This window comes from Dipodomys merriami, unplaced genomic scaffold (genome assembly GCF_024711535.1).
Source record: "Dipodomys merriami isolate MVZ:Mamm:240054 unplaced genomic scaffold, mDipMer1.0.p SCAF_21, whole genome shotgun sequence".
In the NCBI taxonomy this organism is placed as follows: Eukaryota; Metazoa; Chordata; class Mammalia; order Rodentia; family Heteromyidae; genus Dipodomys; species Dipodomys merriami.
The window spans coordinates 24,796,321-24,806,920 of NW_027203493.1; the positions used below are offsets into that span (position 1 = coordinate 24,796,321).

General features: G+C 33.2%; 1 long non-coding RNA gene across 1 annotated transcript; it reads left to right on the forward strand.

Annotated features, from left to right (window-relative positions):
- The first annotated feature begins 4,504 nt into the window (after window positions 1-4,504).
- On the forward strand, window positions 4,505-10,258 carry LOC138833757 (uncharacterized). Its single transcript, XR_011373957.1, has 3 exons — window positions 4,505-4,589; window positions 7,960-8,109; window positions 9,423-10,258. It is a non-coding gene; the product is annotated as an uncharacterized lncRNA (long non-coding RNA).
- The last annotated feature ends 342 nt before the right edge of the window (window positions 10,259-10,600 follow it).

The window sequence follows — 10,600 nt, forward strand, 5'->3', positions numbered from 1 at the left end:
TATACAAATAAATTCATCAGATAAAATACAGATAATTTTTTATCAAAATTGACTAATTAGAAAACATACATGCAAGCCCATTAATTCTTCTGTTTCTCAATTTACTAGTTTTACTTGCAAATAAACATTATCCAATAAACAACAAGAACAGATCTTGGTTCAAAAGCATTTATCTATTTACTCTCTGGATTTACACACATTGTTGTAACTAACACTTAAATGACAAAAAGTTGGAAGTTCTCTCATTTTCATTTGGAAACCTTGTGACTTGTGTCAATTTAAACTATAAGTGGAATGATTATAATAAGCAGAATTCTTAGATACATGGTCCAAAGGAAGCACACTCTTATTTCTTGAGTGTGGACTAAATCTATGAATGTGACCACTGCCAAGATTATGTCATATAATAGGCAAAAAGTGACTTTGCCCATTTAGTTAAGATCTCAATTCCAATGACCTTAAAATGAACATGTGCTCATTCATGGGATTGTTTTACTCATAGGAACTCTTCAAGTGTGGATCTAGAGTTAAGAGATAGAGGAAATAAGATATCCCTAATGGACAGAAAGGTTTTGACATACCAAAGCTTGTTTGGCAAATGAGGGGGTTAGGAGCAAAGAATAAATGATACCATGTAGAACCAAATATCCCCAGCTGAACAATCAACAAGAACACATGAACTTCACCCTATCATCAGAAAGAACTAAATTCTCCCCAAAACAATAAAATCCAAAGTATTTGAGTAAAGTTTAGCTCAAATGACAGTTTATTTCAACCTGGTAATACTTTAAACAGAGAACCCAGCCATATTATACTGGCATGCTTCCTTAATTTATTCTATTGAAATATTTTCATTGCATTAATAGAAGATTACATGTAAAATATACCCAAGCAAGCTAAAATATTTTATTTAAAAAATAGATTGATGAAGTAGACTGTCAAAGCTTCACTTCTGACAATTTAATTTGAAATGATAGAGTTAAACAAAAGAAATCACATAATCTTCAAAGTTAGGTTTATATTTCATATTCATGGTTTTAGATACAGAACAGATAATTTATCACTTCTTCCCTCTTCCTAATATATTCCCTGGATTGACAAGAATTTAATCCAGTAAAACTCTCACATTATTTAAATATGCTACCTATAAAATATTAAGGAATTATTTTTGGAATTGGAACTCAATGCCTCACATTTGTTAGGTAGTTAACCACTTGAGGTATGTTCCCATATCCCCATCCTTTCTGCTTCAGTGTTTCTTCAGATTTCTTTTTGAGTAGTTTTGTTTATTTATTTTTCATTCAAGTAGCCTGTGGACTAAACATTAAAAGAAACAAGTTCAAACAATTTTTCACATATTGGGACCATGTGTAGGAAAATCTGGCTTTACTGGTGCTGACAGAATATCAGAAAATAATTTTGAGATGAAGCTAGAATAGTCAGCAGAACACTAATTTGTCTCTGTAGAACCATTGTACTTCTGATGATCATTTTAACTACTGAATGAAACCCGGGAGATTGCTGATTACATATGATCCATAAAAAACATTATGCCCCTGGAAGAGAAAACAGCAGTGATCATCCAACAATGCACGTGGATTGTCAACACTCAGTGCCTACAGTTATACACCCATTTTCAGGCAAATGTTGAAATGGCGAAATATCATAGGAGAGCCTTACAAGGAAATGTGGAGAAAGCTACCAGCTAATCTCTAGCACTCTGGTGGAGGCAAGGCTCTATGCTACCCAGATCTATTACATGACCCTTTTAAGAAATTTAGGAATATTTGCCATCCTAAAAGCCTTGTTCTATGTTAAAGTTTATTTATTTAACTCTCAAAATATTTTCATTTTATAAATAAATGTACACAATACAATATTAATTATACTTATATGTTTAATATAATTGTTAAATATTGTAACATTTATATGTTTTTGTGTGTGTTTAATTAGGAATAATTGCTGTTTTAACGTAACATACTTTCATTTTTTACTAGGTAACTCACTATTTTACTTATACTGTAAAGTTTATAATTGACTGTTCTACTAAAGATTGTTCGTATGGCTATGTATGCATTCATGTGTGTTTATAATAGCTTGCAAAGGACTGCCTTCTTATCTACATTTCTATAAGAGTGAATATTTATGATCCAAGTCAAAATTTACTTCCAAAGATATTGACATACTTTAGCAGCTAGAACAAATTCCTAAATCATTAATATGCAAATAATAATTCCTGCCTTAGGAATTATTATCCTCATATTTATGATTGGACTTTAGCAGTCATAATAGAATTGGGATTAGAAAGACAGGTTGGAGAGTAACCACTGTGCAATGTTTCCCATTTGCCTTGGCTACAGAAAAATTGGTTCTGAGTATATCAGGTTGACATGGAAAACATTTATTCAGACATATTCCTAAGGGATTTAGTTTTGACAGTCTCACAGAATCATTTATATGTAAAGAAACTGTGTGAAATTTTATGAGGTTTATAAACATCTAGTCAATGAAACTAATTCAGAAGTAAATCTGCATCAGTTCAAAAATGAGTAAGAGCAACAATAAAACGTGTATTCTATTATATACATAAATTTTTGTCACAAATATCTATGCAAAAAGACAGTACTATTTTATTTCTTTTCATATATACGCATATGTATATGCACATACACATACACATATATTGATATATATATATATACACACACACATGTATGTATATATGTATTTCCTCTACTTTCCAAGTTTCAGAAAACTGACTACAAACAAGTCTTCAACATTCTCATGACCATTGAACAATGGGTGCAGACTGAATAGATTATTTGACATTTATAAAACACATTTTTCACTTTGTGTTGAGTCGACATCAGAGGAATTAAAAATGCACAATAATATAAATTGTGCCCTTTCATTCCTCAGAGGAAATATTGATCTGATTTATAATCTTGATCTAGAGATGTCTGCTAATAAAATACCAATTTTACTTCTTATGTAAATCAAAGCTAATGACAAATTTCAGTCTTCATCTTTCTTGTGTCTGCATCAGTAAATATTGATTTACTATACACAGCTATAAAATCAAATGATCTAAACTTGACTCTCTCCATAATTTATATTTACATTTAAATAGCTGTCATATAAAAATTCCTATTTTTGTTCATATGAATTGACCTTCATTTTGTATATATTTATATGATAATATGACTATATGATATAGTTGTCATATTATAGCTCTGAAGAAAAAAAGATTTTATAAAAATTTGCATTGATAAACAACTCTAACTGTAATGAGTAGTTTGGTTCGGTTTGTGCTAGTACTAAGGCTGGAACTCAGGGCCTGAATTCTGACCCTTAACTTTTTATTCCCAAGACTGGTGTTTTACCCCTTGATCCACAGTTCCACTTCCAGCTTTTTGGTGATTCATTGGAGAAGAGTCTCATGGACTTTTGCCCAGGCTCGTTCAAACCATGATCGCAAATCAGCCCCCAGAGTTACTAGGATTGTAGGCATGAGACCCTGGTGCCCAGGATCTACTGTCTTTAAATACTTATAAATACTACTTATATATGAACCTTTTCTTGACTGAATAGATTCCTGTTAATAAGATAAGCCACTACTTTTTTGACTATATTACATTATCTGCCAAATATAATATTTTTTTTTTGGTGAGTAATGGTCTCTAGTCCAATTACTTAGAAAAGAACAGTGGCAATTCTGAACTCAGCAATTGGGAGCTACAGAGAAGATTTCTTTTCTGTTAGTGGCATTGAAGAAGTAAACCACCATAGTTCAGTAGCAGAAATTAAATTCTATTAATAATTATAATAAGAAAACTCTGAACTTCAAATGCATCCACAGCAAAAACAGTCACCTGGGGGCTGGGAAAGTGGCTCAGTGGAAGAGCACTTGCCTTGCATGCATGAGGTCCTGGGTTCAATTCCTCAGCACCACATAAGCAAAAACAAAAAAGCTGGAAATGGCGCTGTGGCTCAGGTGGTAGAGTGCTAGCCTTGAACTGAAGAGCTGAGGGACAGTGCACAGGCCCAGAGTTCAGGCCCCACCAGATCCCCCCAAAAAACAAACAAACAACAACAAAAAAAAAACAATCACTTTGATTAAGTCCACCAGAGATTCTGAGTGGAAACCTTATAAGACATCCTGGGATTTGTAACTCATGAAAACTGTGAGAAAACATATTTTTTTCTAAGTGATAACTTTGTCAGGATTTCTTATAAAAAGACAAAAAAATCATCACAGTATGATAGGGCTTTTTAAAAGCAGACACTAAAATCCTTCAAATAAAGCAAAAATACCCTACCCAATTTTTCTTTTTTAAAATTTCTTGTTCATTTGTTCAAAAATCTCTCTGTTTTCATGCTTAACCATATGAAATTTAAAAGTAGTTTTTCACTCAGATTCTCTACAATAATGACTCTCCAGAGGTAAAGGTCCCAATATTCTATTTGGAACAGATGAGGTTGCCTGGCAACCATCCTACTCCAGTACCTGCAGTTTCTCAGAACATCAGTTCCAAAGGCAACTAACATAATTATAGATGATGAATTAAAAGAGAAGATAAAAATACAAGGTAAAGTATTAGTGGGCACTCATGAGTTAAATAGGATTCAGATATGAAAAGTCAAAAAGAGTAAAATCTTTCATTTAATTTTTCTGACTGAAACATAAAGATCTTAAAAGAAGGGGAAAATGGATAATTTCCAACTTCACAAATACAGGGCAGAAATGACTTAAAATGATCAAATCTATATTAATTGTATCTTTAAATGGAAAACAATAATAATGTATAGCCAAGAGCAAATGAAATAGTTTAGAAAACAGAAAATCAGAATTAGAAAATGAATTGTTTTGTTCCTAGAACTTCCAGCTATGAACAGTAACCTTCCTCTTAAATGATATGCTACATATGAGAAGTGCAGGATGTGTAGAAAGATAAACAAATGTATTTCAATCGCTGCAACTTGGGACAAGTTTCTTATTAGTTTAAGTGTTTTATTGTACTTACCAATATGGTGGCTCAGCCTCTTGTTAAGAGTCTGAGACATGGAAGACAGAGGTTCAAAGGTAGACTAGGCATAAAACTCTATGAGACTATCTCCAACTAACTCACAAAACAAAAATGTTATTCAAGACTCAGTACAAGAAGAAAGAAGATGGAGAAGGGAAAGAAGGGGAAGAAGGGGGAAGAGGAGGAGGAAGAAAAGAAGAGAGAAGGAAAAAGGAGAAGGAAGGCTAGAATAGTATATGCATTCCTGTCATCTCTCTTCTTTTTTTATATATTTTTATTGTGCAAATACCATACAGATGGGTTACAATTACATGGGCAAGGTAATGAGTACATTTCTTATCAAGCATTGTTGCCTTCTCCTTTGTTTCTCCTTCCCATCCCTTCCCATACGACTCCCTCCCCACCCCCCTTACCCAATCCTCCCTCCCGCCCCACCAAAGTTGTAAAGTTCATTTTTCAACATAACAACTTGTACATATCTCTTCTTATATATCATCAGTATTTAATCATGAATATTCTAAGACATCTTGTTCTTACCAGTTTCTAAAGGCCTTACCTCTAAGAACATGTCTATTTTAAGTTTCCATCCTCTTGATACCTCACAATGAGGTTGGGATTTTAATACCAGAATCTTTAGTTTACAACTCAAAGCATAGCCAAACCATAGCATGTGGATTAGAGATTAAACAATTACAGTTAACATTAGCCAATCAGTGAAAATAAGATTATCTATCTCCTCTTGTCACCTGCTACATCTTATTTTCATAATTTTAACTTTGGAGCAAGTTCTAGCTAATTACTTAGAATAATATAAATAGTCAAATAAATAGTAATTGTGAACTGGGGTTCAATGGTCCTGTTGGGAATTCAAGCTCAGCATATGTAAAATAATTTGAACATACACTAAATGTCAAATTGAATGGATTTGAGTTTAATTTCTCCTAGAAATTAAATAACAAACATATCTTATTAAAAATAATATCACAATCTTCATTTCTATTTTGTTAAAAGGCACATCCAATAAATTTAAATAATAAAATATACCTAGTAATGACATATTACAAAAATATTTTTAGACAATTAATTATATATCTCACTTAATGAGAACATTTGAGGTACTATCTTACAAATTTACACTATCAAGGAAATCAAGGCCTTTCATTTTACATAAGATGCAAACATATTTCCAATCTTAACTTATTTTTCCATATGGCTTGCAAAAGAAATGATTCAGACAAATTCTTAACAGAAATCAGATTTAGCCTCAACCATTGACATTTCTGAATCTATGAGATGGAAACTCTTTCCAGTATAAGTGCAACTTGTTTTCCCATCAATATCATGTTAAAAATGAACTTAAATATCATAATGCACATCTCATTAAATGAATGAAACTGGATAAGCAACACCATGTGATATAAAATAGGATAGGATTTTTTATGTGCAGGTATGATAAAACTCACAATTTAGTTAATTATAGCATATACATGAAAATGTTCACTTACATGAGCACATACATAAATTCTTGCAGACATACAAGAATATATGTAAATAAATACACACATGACTCCACACATAAAAATCTTGGTGTTACTTTCAGGCATTTATCCAAATGATCACAAACAAAGCTATACTAAAGCTAGCAGCACAACTATGTTTATCGCAGCATTATTTACAATAAGATATGGAACCAACCCAGATGCCCCTCAGTAGATGAATGGAAGAAAATGTTATATATATATATATATACATATGACCAGATAAGATGATGTTAAGTTAAATGAACCCCAAGATAGGGACATAACTTGTTTTTTAACATATCTAAAATGTACTATGTGATTTTTTTGTTTCTTTTGTATGTTGTTTCCCCATAGTAAAACCCCTGTTTTCACTGTATTTGCTGTCGGTGTCCTACATCTTGTATATACATTTTTCTAGTTTGGGGAAGGGAAGGGAAAAAACAAATTGTTTAAGTACGGATACAGGTGGACCCATTGCAACAATCAGATGTACAAGACGTTATGTTGAAAAGCGAACTTTACAACTTTGTGGGAGAGTGGGGGAGGAGGGGGCAAGGGGGGCAGGGAGATGGAAAGGGATGGGAAAGGGAAACAAAGGAGGAGGCAACAATGCTTGATAAGATATGTACTCATTACCTTGCCCATGTAATTGTAACCCCTCTGTACGGTAAATAAAAAATAAAATAATAATAAAATAAATTTTTAAAAAATCTTGGTGTTTAGCATAAGTTCAGTTATTTTCTGTTTCCTTTTTTACTTCTCTAAGAACATCTCCCCAGAGCAGAGCAAGTTGTATCTTTTATATTTATTGTCATTTTGGTCAGTGTTTCTGAAGACTTCACATCGGTTTAGTAATCCATTAAAAATTCAGAAGAACTCAGAAAGCTATTATAATCATGGCTACTCTTTATTACAATGAAAATTACAGTATTAAATTACAATTTGAAAATGGTTCCACAAGTAGAGCTTATTATAGATTAGTCAACATTCCTTGTTGTTTATTCCCTGTGGAGACATTCATATGGAGTATGTCTCTCTCTCTCTCTCTCTCTCTCTCTCTCTCTCACACACACACACACACACACACACACACACACACACACACGATACTAATGAAACAATACTAGGATTGCTAGAAGGTACAGAAATATAACTAAACAAACAAGCTAGTAGTCTTCATGTTCACTAAAATTAAATATACAATTATTAGTAAATGTCCTTATTTGCAAGAATAACTTTGACAAGCATAGAATCTGATAAAGCCAACAAAATTATTGTCCAAAATTAACATGGAAAATAATTTTTTAGACTGTTTGTTGGGGGTAAAAGTTGAGTAAGACCATGCAGTGATACTCTCTTTACAAACTGTTCAGATTGAATAATTATTTATGCAATAAATTTTACATTCACAGGAGCTATAGAAGTCATGGATGCCTGGTTGTAGAGTAATGAAAAGGAAAGCTGCACTGGAAAATACAAGAAGGACAGAGTGTTGGCATCAATTCTCCACCATCTCTAGGCAGCCTGAGAGGGATGTCTACTACATGGAAGAAGAAAGGGAGGTAAGTGCCAACATTGTACCAGTGCCAACCTTGTACCTCTGAGTAGCTGACCACCCTGTTGAAACCAGGTTGTAGGCAAAGTCCTACAACCAAAACCCCAGCCAATACTCACACAGGAGTAAGAAGTTCTGGTACAGTATACTGCAGTAGACTCTAGATAACACGTATAGATGAAAATTAATGGTTATATAGATTTCAAAATGTTTGAAAGGCTGCTGTCACTATAAAGAAATGATAATTATTAGAGGAGACATGAAGTTAACGTGGTTTAACTTTGTTTAACACGATGTACCAAAACCTGCCATTGTTTGGCTTAAGGATAGAACTTTCATAGTTTTATATAGTTGTCACAAAATTTTAATTAACAAAAATGTCAGAAAAATCTAATTTGAGCTCAAATGAGATGATGACTTTCTAGAAACTCTCCTCACCACAGATATTTACAATTAGGCCATTCCTTGGAAATCATAAAAGTAATAGTAATTTCAAATATAAAACGTTTTGACTCAACATGGCAGTAGAGAAGTTGTTATCTAAACCTCAACGCATATATATGAGTTCATATATTTATATGCTCAAACTGATGCTCAAACTGAGTATTGACAGGATTTTCAACTTACTAATTAATGAATTTCCAAAGCAGATCAGCAATAGAACAAATATGTTTCAAAAACTCAAAAATAATCTCTAAATTGTATTCTCTCTACTTTCTTATCTGACAAAATAAACAAGACTCAAGATACCCAAACAGTGAGATCAAAAGAGGATAGACTTCTGAGAAAAGCACCAAATTGTAACACCTAAGCACCACTTCATATGTATATAAAAGAATATACATACTGAAAAGAACCTCAGAGATAAGGAAACAAAGGACCTCTTCTTAATTGTCTTACTATTTTTAGATGACTCTATTCTTTACCTCATATATGGTGTCCACATATGAACAAATCTAAGGGAAGATGGGAGGAGGCCACAGAATCAGTGGAAAGTGGGTGAAAAAGTACAGCAGAGGAGCCCATCAACTGAACATTGGTGAAAGTGAACTAAGCAGGTTAAGGGCAGGGATGGGAGGGAGTGTATGAGAAAGAAGGAGGAAACAGATGATACTAAGCAAAAGGAAAGAAATGTACATACCACCAGGTATATGTAAAGGTAACCCCACTGTATATCACCTCTAAAAACACAACTAATTTTTTTAATTATCTGATGAACACCCAACTAACTTCAATTGTCTAATATATTGTTACATTCTACCTCTGAGTATAGTTGTTTAAAACAACCAAAATTTCATGTTTGTTTGTTTTTTATTCCAGGATCCAGTGGGTATTTTAAACTCAGTTAAGATGTTTTGTTCCACATTACCATTTGCTGATATAAGGCATCACTTAACCTGCCCACGGTGGAAGCCTTGAATGGCCTGAAAATTCTAAGAAGACTTCACAGGCTGAGATCCTTGTGACTTTTACACATTACCGACTTCCCTTCTTTATAATATAGTTGTCAACACTTTATTTTCATACTTAGTGGCATCTCTAAAAAGAAAGAGGCAAAAGCTGCCAATCTTTCTCAAGAGTTGATTCACATTATCTCTTGTGGCTGGTATCATACTCCTTTAGTCTAACCCAGTTAAAGAGCCAGTCCATATTTAAGGGAAAGAAAATAAATATCAGTTTTGAAGTGTAGAGTTGTGTGTGCATACACAAGAGGAAAGGCATGGCTGGTTACTATTTTCTGGAATTCTCTAAGGACTCATCCATCTGTATTCTGCTTTTGCCAGCCCTCTATAGCTGATTTCTGAGGTTAAAACAATGGAAGTGGTGGGGATGAAACATAGAAAGTGACAGAGAAATAGAGGTGTGTCTTTGTCTAAGTATCATAAACAGTAATATCTTAAGGAGAAATCTAAACAAGATTCCTACAACCCAATTTATTTAAGTTTTAATTTTTTAAAGTTTATCTAGGGATAAGAAATTACCTAGGAGAAGGACCCTAGGCAAAACGAAGATATAAAAATACAGATATGGAAGACTGCTTATTGACCAATAAAACTAGAAACAAAGTGCAAAGCCAAAGGAAAAAATCATCTAGAAGAGACAGCATGCATAAGGCAGTGTTGAATGGCAGGCTGAGGATTTAAAGTTGACAATTTTTGCCCAGAGTTGCTTCCAGTATTTTTTAACACAATAAAATAACATAACTGAGGTGGAGTAGAGAAGGAAATGATTCCTTTTGACTCAGGCAGAGATACTAGTTCCTGTCAGATGTTTGAACGTGTTTGAGCATACGTTTCTCTGCTCTTGAAAGGTGATGACAAGATTTAGGACAGGTGTGCTGATGATTGTGCCATATTTAAACTCCTCCCATGCCTTAAAAATGCTCTATACACAGGGAGAAGGGTTTCAAATGTCCCTCAAAGAGTAAAAATCTTTGATTTAATTCTTAAAAAGAATCTTTTTTTTACCAGTTTACCAAATAAAATTGTGCACAAGAG